Source organism: Phocoena phocoena, chromosome 11, assembly GCF_963924675.1.
Source record: "Phocoena phocoena chromosome 11, mPhoPho1.1, whole genome shotgun sequence".
Taxonomy (NCBI): domain Eukaryota; kingdom Metazoa; phylum Chordata; class Mammalia; order Artiodactyla; family Phocoenidae; genus Phocoena; species Phocoena phocoena.
The window spans coordinates 47,666,852-47,677,153 of NC_089229.1; positions in this window are offsets into that span (position 1 = coordinate 47,666,852).

The following is a 10,302-nucleotide window of genomic DNA, read 5'->3' on the forward strand; positions in this document are numbered from 1 at the left end:
TAATAAACAGATGGGTCTATATTTTAGAGGATGTCATTTGAACAGGCTTTGAATAACTTTGATAGCAGAAGGTCTTCACCTGCTGCTTTATTTAACGTAAGCCTTCTAACCAAATGAATTACATGAGGCGATATTCCTAGGTACCAGTGAAGACTTCAGGAACAGCAAATTTCAATGTAGTTTTAAAATGATACTAACAGGAAGAAAGGGTGACCTCCCAGTTGTCAACTGAGATTTGTGCTTATTTATGCTTACTGTAAATTATTACATCTCCAGATCTATCTTTATTATTGGTTCAGGCAGTAAAAACCCAGGCCTCCCTACAACATTCACTAAGTCAAATTTTAGGCAAAAGGTTTAAATTGAAGGAGATCCTGTCTGATCCTTCATGTTCCTTTTATACACCATTGCACCAAGCCAAGTAATGTTTAGAGGAGTATTAACTAGAATTCTTAACTCCCAGGACTCCAAATTCCACCAGCCTCTCAGGTGGATGTCCTGAGAAGGTTCTCCTCAGATTCTTCTCCTTCAGAGACCCAGTGGGAACTGCACTCAGGTAGTGTAGGGAGAGCAGGAACCTCTGTTTTCAGACACCCTGGAGTGGCTGTGACAGATACTGTTCATTGTACCCAACAGTCCTTAGGAATAGACCCCCCCAGTGTTTTTGTTTTTGTTTTGTTTTTTTTACTTTTATAGAGGGATAATACCTAAACACCAAAGGCACCAATTCTAAGAGTATAGCTCAATGAATTGTTGTATCTGTATATACTTGTATCATTACCACACAGATCAAGATCTAGAAAATTTCCAGCACCTCAAAAGATTCCCTCTTGCTTCTTCCAAGTCTGCATCCCAATTCCATGGAGAGGAAGGGTGGGTAGTCACTATTCTAACTTCTATCATCATTGATAAGTTTTGCCAATTCTTGAACTTTGTGTAAGTGGACTCATATGTACCTTTTAAACTTGGCTTCTCTCACTCAGTAGCTATGCGATTCATCATGTTCTTGCATGTACCAATGGTTTGTTCCTTTTTATTGCTAAGTAAAATATATTCTATTTTATGAATATGCCTCAATTTATTTACCTATTCTTCTGTTGATGGGCATTGAGTTGTTTCTGCTTCGGCTAATATGAATAAAGCTGGGATGAACTTCCTTATGCATGTCCTGTGTGGACATATATACTCACTTCTCTTCAGTAAATTCCTAGAACTGGAATTGCTGTCAAGTGGTTGGATATATTTAGTTTTAGCAGAAACTGCCAGATTTCTGGTTTACAAAGTGGTTATACTGTTTTACATCAGCAATGTATAAGAATCCCAGTTCTTCCACATCCTCGCCATCATTTAGCACTATTGATCCGTTTAATTTTAGCCATTATGGTTGGTGTCTAGTGGTATTTCACTGTGGTTTTAAATTGCATTTCCCTAACGAGTAATGATGCTGAGCATCTTTTCATACACTTATTGGATGTTTGGATATCTTATTTTGCAAAAGCCTATTCAAATCTCATGTCCACTTTTAGTTGGGTTGTTTTTTTCCTTATTGATTTGTAGGAGTTATTTACATATTCTGAACATGAATATTTTGACAGAAATATGTATTGTAAATATCTTTTCCCAGTGTGATTTGTCTTTTTATTATGTTAATGGTACCTTTTTGGGGAATTCCTGAAAGAATTTTAATGAAGTCCAAATTATCAAGTTTTTTCTTTTATAGTAGTGCTTTTTGAATCTTGGTTAAAAAATCTTTGTTTACCCCAATGCAATGGTATCAGTCAAGTTTCAACCAGATAAGTAGAACCAGTAGATTTATATATTAAGAGATTTATTGCAAGAAATTTTCGTATGTGAAATGGGGGCCTACTAGGCAAATTCAAAGTCCATAGGGCAGGCTATCAGGAAGCATAGGATGGAACTCCTGGCATGGACTGGAGCTGATGTCCACAGGCAGAATTTCTTCTTCATCTGGGAAGCGTCAGCTCTGCTCTTAAGGCCTTCCACTGATTGAATCAGGTCCACCCACATCATCTAGGACATCTCCCTTACTTAAGATCAACTGATTATGAACTGTAATCACATCTACAAAATGCCTTTACTGTAACACTTAGGTTAGTATCTGATTGAATGACTGGGGACTGTAGTCTAGTCAAGATGAGACATTAAAAGATCATCACATGCAAAACAGCATGGAGATTTCTCAGAAAACTAAAAATAGAACTACTGTATGATCCAGCAATTCCTCTCCTGGTTTATATCCTAAAAAAACAAAAACTAATTCAAAAAGTTGCATGTACCCCAATGTTCATAGCAGCATTATTTACAGCTGCCAAAATATGGAAGTGTAGCAAAAAAAATATGGAAGCATGTTTCCATCAATAGAAGAATGGATAAAGAAGATGTGGTATATATATATATATATATATATTTTTTACAGTGGAATACTACTCAGCCATAAAAAAGAATGAAATTTTGCCATTTGCAACAACATGGATAAACTTGGAGGGTATTATGCTAAGCAAAATAAGTCAAACAGAGAAAGACAAATACTGTATGATATTACGTATATGTGTAATCTAAAATATAAAAGAAACTTGTAAATATAGCAAAAAAGACACAGACTCACGGATGTAGAGAACAAACTAGTGGATAACAGTGAGCAGAGGAAAGAAGGGAGGGACAAGATAGTGGTAGAGGATTAAGAGATACAAGCTACTATGTATAAAATAAATAAGCTACAAGGATATATTATATAGCACAGGGAACATAGTCAATATTTTATAATAACTGTAAATGGAGTATAACCTTTAAAAATTGTGAATCACTATGTTGTACACCTGAAACTTATATAATATTGTACATCAACTATACCTCAATTAAAAAACATAATCATAGCCATTAACATATTTTCCATGTTTTCTTCTAAAAGTTTTATTGCTTTACTTTTTCATTTAGTTTGATGACCCCCCTTGGAATAATTTTCATGCATGGTCAAGGCTGAATGGGGTATGGTTATGGGGAAACAATATGCTTAGGGAAGATGAGGTCTGGCCCCTGCCTCAGGGGATGAGTCACAGATTGATCCAAGCCAATCATGGTAATTCTATGTCCTTTTCAGTCATTCAGCAAATATCTATTAAGTGCTTACTATGTGCCAAACATATTCTCAGTTCTGAGAATACAACAATGAATAAGACAGATAAGGTGCCTGCTATAGTGGAATTTCCCTTTGCAAGTAATTGATTAAAAATTAGGTATGTGACCCTGTTCTGAGCAATGGAACCCGAAGGGAAGTATGCTGTGAACATCTGGGGAAGATGTTGATTCTTGATGAAAGGGACAGTTAGGAAGAAAAACTCCCTGCCTTGCATATAGGAGCACGTGATATTTGGTGTTGCAGCAGTCATGTTCTGACCCTTAGGGTAATACCCACAGAATGACAGAGAAGCCAACCCAGAGTCCTGACATCTTTGAGCTCCTTTATTAACCAATTCTGGAACAGCCTATCTCCAGGTTTCTTATGTGACATAATTAGATATTCTTATTGTTTAAGCCAGACTTGGGCTTTCTATTAGTTGTAGCCACAGATACATAGATTTTGTAGCATGGCACCACTGCTGTCTAGCACATGGGCCATAACTCACCTCTGTTCCTTTCATCATCCATCTCCAGCCTTAATTCTGCCTTAATCCTTAAGTCTTAGACACTTAGACCTTCTCCAGCTACCATTCTAACTTGCTTTGGCCTTTAATAAACTAAAGTGATCTCTTCTGCTGAGGTCACTCTACTCCGAAGTGTCCACATCAAAAAAATATCCATCACAATTTTCCTGCCACATCCATCTTCCCTTTCTAGTTTGTCTTCCATCTCCCCAAACTCCACATACACTAAGCTCCAGTTGAAGAGGTAGGCACTAAATTATGGTTACATAGTGTATGAGCCACAGTTGGTGCGTTTTTTGATGGAAAGCCACATGAAGTATGATTCTAAGGAGGAGCAGAAACTAAGAGCCTTGCCCAGAAGCCAGACTTCAAAGACCAGAGTGGACCTAGAGCAGAGTTGAGAGAACACATTGTCCTAGATAGACAGAGAAAGACAGAGAATAGCTGTCCAATGATTCCCAGTTACCAGGAGACCCTGTATTCCCCTGTATTCTCATACTAAAACTCTTTCCTTAAGCCACCCTGAAAGGCTTTCTGTTCCTTGCAAACAAATCACCTTGACTATGTGGTTCTTGTAGTCCCCAAGGGGCCCTATTCTTTCAAGTGTACAATCCCCTCTGTTAGAGAATGTTATCAACTGTTTGGGAGTTAAGCCAGGTATCTGTTTAGTACACTTCCAAGTTGCACCAGCAATAACTTCTGCAGGTTCTAGCCTAGGATTCCAAAATAGGGAACAAATCCTTCCTCAGAGTGGGTTCCTAAATTCCTGCAGTTCGCTTTCTTGAGAAGCTGAGGGCAAGCATTTAACTCCTCTCCTGTCTTAGTTTGGGTCATTCTTCCCCAAAGCAGAGCCTGGGACTCTGAGTTGACTTGAGTTCAGGTGGTTCATTTGGAAGGTGACCTGAGGAAAAAGGAGAGGGCAAGCAGAGGGTGACACAGGGCAGGAGGAAAAAGTCAGTAAGTGGTACATTATTGGGCTGGTTACCACTGCAGGTGGCTAGGGCTCAGCTCCACTGGAAATGTTATGAAAACCCAAGTAGGAGGTGCCTTAGAATCCACCTGCTCTGTCCACCATTGGTAAGGTTTGTCCCCAGGGTATTAATTCCCCTATCCTTTTGGACTGTCCTGCACAGGCTGAGGGAACTCTTGTGGTTTCAGAAAAACCCCAGAGGCAGAACAGCTGAGAGTTACAGGGGCTCTATGTTGGACGTAGGCAGTGAGCATGGGAACCATTCAGCTTGAGCTGAATTCAGAGGTGGGCTGAGGGGATGTGCCACAAACCACCTTCTACATCCTGTCTTTGGGTTTTATCCTAGTATCCTTGGACCTGATTATGAGTCCCCAAAAGCAGGGACCCTAGAAGTATGTATGGTAATCTTTGGTGACAGACTGCTATCTGCTAACCAGAACCCCACACGGTCCTCTTCTTCCTGGGTATTCTGCTGGTCCATATTTCCCAGCCTCCCTTGCAGTTGGGGATGGCCAACTGACAAGAGTTCCAACCAATGGAATGTGAGCAGAAGTAATGGCCGCTAAAAACCCTCACACGCGTACTTCTCCATGTCCTTTTCCCTCCTGCTGGCTCCATGTTGATTCTCAGGTGACGTTGGAAACCACATGCTGAAGACAGGGAGCCTCTGCCAACCTGGGTCCTCGAATGACTGCCTGTAACCCAGCCTCTCTTCCTCCCCCACCTCCCATTCGTGCAGCCCCACCTCAGCCACCTGGAACTACCTTGCTCTGAAAGACAGAAGTAAACTTCTATGGTGTTTGGGTCATTATACACTTGGGGATTAATTTTTTATAGCAGCTATTCTACTCTAACTAATTTACCCACCACGACATCTTATCACTCCCTAGGCACAGAGTGACTCTTCCAATGTCTCTGAACTACACTATTTATGAAAGACTTGAAAGTTTAGAAAGATAATGATAAAATTAATACATACACAGGTAAAAAAAATTAAATACAAGAGAGTCTAAAATCAAAGTAAAAATAAATAAATTAAATCACTAAAAAATGTAAATAAAAATAAAATCAAAGTAAAAGCCTCCTCCCTTCTCACCCCATTTCCAGCCCCACTCCCATTGGGTAACCACTTTAAACTATTTCCGCCTGTATTTTCCTGATTGTTATCTCTATATTATCTCCTCTGTTTCTGTTTTTATCATCATTAAAAAATATTTAGTGGCATTCCACTATGAAAGATGAATTGTTACCAAACATTTCTTTTAACCTCGGAAAGTGAGGAAGAGTAGTAGGCAGGTGAAATAATACGATGGTAGAAAAACCTCACACCTGCTTTAATTATATGAAGGAGAAGCTGTGTGGTGATCTGTGGAGTTTAGCTTCCATTGCTTATTTGCACGGTTAGGAGGTTTTTGTGAGATGAAAAAATGCATCTGCAGGTATTTTGCTATGGGTTCATTCCTCGAAATATTTGCGGGGTCTTCACACATCGCCAGACTGTGTGGCTGGTGTCAATTAATCTTATTGTCCACTCTTAGAATCAGACTGCTCTGGAAGGTAACCCGTATGAAGTGCCTTGCACATGAGCAATTCCGCCCAATTCCAGCACTTCTTGCTCTAGCCAGTAGAGGGCAGTAACATACACAGTGCATTGGCTTTTAGAGCAAGGAAAGTCTTGCTTAGAAACCATGCCAAAGTCAGATTTGAATTATTGTCAGCCTATTAAAGTGCTGGCCAGAAGCCCAGAAGTATATAAAATCGTACTTCTCAAATGATAGATCAATCAAAAATGACTTGAAAAAAACCCCCAGCATATTTCTTATTTAGAAATAATCAAGCTACACAGTAAACACTTTGCTTAACCATCAGGTATCAGCCATGAGAAGATTATGGTTTTGTGGATATTCAGCTCCCATATGAAGAAAACTGCTCATTTGCTTGATATCTGAATTATGCCCAAAGCAATTCTTGTGCTGATTTATGTTACTAAACAAGTGATATCATCTACCACAGAGTGTTCTTCTTTAGTGAAACTCTTCTCCTTCAGTCTGATTAAGGGTTCCAGATTGAACCCTTAGATTGAAACAAACAAACAAACTCCTAACTGACTACTCAGTAATGGGAATTCTCATGAATCCTTAAATTACAGAAATAAATCATGGAGGGAGTCGGCCTTAGACCACAAGTCCTAACATGGATTAAAAAATAGATGTCAGGCTTTCAGACGTGGAAAGTCAGTCACTTTTTCCACTGCTACTTGATCTTAGAATTTAGATACATTTTGATTAATTCCAAGTTGAGGTGGGAGGGTAATGTGGGGGAGTGGGTGTAAGGGGAGCAGGAAGGTGGGAATATGCCTCTTCTTGAACATCATTCTTGAACTTCTTTACCAGAACTAAGCCTGCTTGGATAGAAGCTGAGAGCCTCATTCTGAAAAGGTATTAGTTTAGAGGAATAAAACATCTGACACACAAATGAATTTAATATTTAAAATAAATAATAGATGATTAATATATATTTTAGATGTCTCTCTGTAATAATAAAAGGAATAGTGTCCATCAGAAATTTTCTTAGTTCAATGTACAATTCATTCTCACTTTTTCTGCATGTATTGCTAGACTTTTGATTGAGAATCCTTGCTGACCCTATGGGTTTGCATATTTAAATACAAAAGGATAACATCATCCATCAAATACTCATAATTTATTTGGCATGAACGTTAGAAAAGAAAGTTGCCTTTTTAGATAAAACTCTTCGGGAGGCAGTATTGTGAGATGGCTAACAGACAGGGTTTGATTCAGACAGACCTGATTTCTTTTGTTAGCTCTACTATTGACTAGTTGTGTGACCATGGGCAAGTTACTTAGCCTCTCTGTGTCTTAGTTTCCTATCTGAAAAATAGGGATAATGATAAAATGCTCAACTCATAGGGTTGCTGTACTTGGAATATGGTAAACATTCAGTAAATACTAAGCTTTTTAGTGTTGGAAATAATTTTTGAGTAAATGCCTGATAAATATTAGCTGCAATTGTTATTATATTGAGCCATAACTTCAGTAAATATCAGTTATTTAATTTTTAAACCAGCCTTAGTTCCTCGACTACCTACATCTGCAAACCTAGGACAGTCTACACTCTGATGCGTGTTTCTACCGTAACAAGAATTTTACAGCACCTATCATGATTACTGGTCCTTGTTAGGGACAATCAGTGCAGACTGAAGAATGTAAGCAGATCCCGGGACTGGAATGTCAGATTCACGGTTAAGCCTGCAAGTCTGAGCAGGGGGACATGTATTTAAGACTGAATTTGGGACATCAGCTTACATGAGAGATGGAGGTGGAAGGAGTAAGAGGAGAAAGAAGTATGGAGATATCATTAACCAATTATTTATACTGAATCTAGGATCCTGGGTACCTAGGACTCGACACAGGTAATCAATGGGACTTAAATCACCAGTACCTGGAAGATCTTTATATATGGGAGGCATTCAAGAGAGTCATCAGCTGATATTAGCACCTCAATCATGAGAACACTGGGATTTAGAGGCAAGAAATCCAGACTCTGGAGAATGAGGTACCAGAAGAGATTTGGTTTGGGGGAAGTTGGGGAAAGGAGAAAGTATAGGGAACCAGGGCAGATGCAAGGATTTATTTCAAGGGAATGAGTTGAGATTCTTTTGGGCAGGACTAGCCCTGGGTATATGGTTCCTGTCTATATAAACAATTTGGGTCACCCCAAATCAGTGTGTCAGTGTCATCCAGTGGCTCAGTTTCACGTGATTGCAAGGGAAGAAAGATGCCTGATGGCTAGTGGAGCAATCTGTTCACCAGTCCATCCTCCTGGAACTGGAGCCATCCACAGGCTCCTGGGATAACTCTTCTAAAGGCACAGAGTCCAGAGGTCTTTGGGGATCTTGTTGACCCCTCCACTTGAGCAGGGAGTATTGGGGGCTACAGTGTTGGAAAGTGCCCCAAAGAAGAGAAATGGGGACCAGGACCCATGCAGGTACCGGTCTAGATGTGGATCCCAAACACCAGAAGGGGACTAGAAAAATTTGAGGAAGGTGCTGCAGAGAAAGAGGAAATGTGGGACCCAGCTTCAGAGCCCTGCTTGCCCAGGTCCATGGGTGGTACTCAGCTTAGGTCAGAGTGGAATCAACAGCACATACATATTAACTTATTTAGCTAAAGTAACTGTATGGGAATGGGATTGGTCCAGAGAAGGGATGACCCTACTTATGGCAGTTAAATGCACCTAGCCATGAAAACTAAGCACGTTGCAACTAACCTAGACCAGTGGTTCTCGGTGCTGGTTACCCAGTAAAATCCCCTGAGAAACTTTACGTGTTTTTTTTTTTAGTATCTTTATTGGAGTATAATTGCTTTACAATGTTGTGTTAGTTTCTGCTATACAACAAAGTGAATCAGCTATACGTATACATATATCCCCGTAGCCCCTCCCTCTTAAGCCTCCCTCCCACCCTCCCTATCCCACCCCTCTAGGTGGTCACAATGCACCGAGCTGATCTCCCTGTGCCATGCAGCTGCTTCCCACTAGCTACCTATTTTACGTTTGGTAGTGTATATATGTCCATGCCACCCTCTCACTTCGTCCCAGCTTACCCTTCCCCCTCCCTGTGTCCTCAAGTCTGTTCCCCTGAGAAACTTTAAGACAGAGCGAAACATACACACACACACACACACACACACACACACACACACACACACACGCATACAGTGCTCAGGCTCCACCGCAGACCAATGAAATCAGAATCTATGGGGGTGATGGCCTGATATGATTTGTTTTTTCAACTCTCCCCAGGTGGTTCGAAGTACAGCCAGAACTGAGAGTCACTGCTCTAGGTGTCACTCACCACAGAGTCCCATCATCCACTTCTCAGTGATGGCACTCTTTCTTGCACTCTTGGATTCCTGGGATTCCACTTGATAATTATTGACCACAGATAACTGTGCTCTCCAGCCAAATCTCTTCTCTACAACTGAGGAACCCTCACCTACTCTTTACATCGGTCAGCCACAGATGTTGTAGCTCTTAGCTCACCCCTCTGAAAACTCTGACTTCAGTCTGGCACTCTCTCTTGCTCGGGACCCTCTTTTGCACCATATAGCACACCTTTATTCAGTCAATATACAGCTATAATCCTCAGTGTTCTTGGAATCAAACAAAGGGGCTGTTTGAGACCCTTCAATCATTCCCTTTTTTTTCTAAAAGTACTCTGTGGGCTACACTTATGCTTAAACCATAAAGTAAATGAGAATTAATTTGCTTTGGAGATTTTGGAGATGCTTTAGAATGCCATAAACTAGATTGAAAATAATTGCTATAGAAATATCTTATCCCTTTAAAACAGTAAGGGAACCCTAGCAGAAGATTTACTGCCAGCCCTTTCTAAAAGCTTATCCGTGCAGTTAAGCAAACGTCCCAAGCATTTGTAGGCAAAAAGCTCTGAATTCTTTCTTGGAATTCCCTCCACTTCTTTCATTCATACGTACATCCATTCATTCATTTATTTTAGGCCTTGGATGGCTTTATGGTGCTTCTGCTGGAGGAAAAAAGACGGAACAAAGAAGCTATTGGAATACTTTTAGCCTCACAAATCTAATTTTTATCAGGAACGGATAGAAACTGCAGTTGCAGTTGATTTTA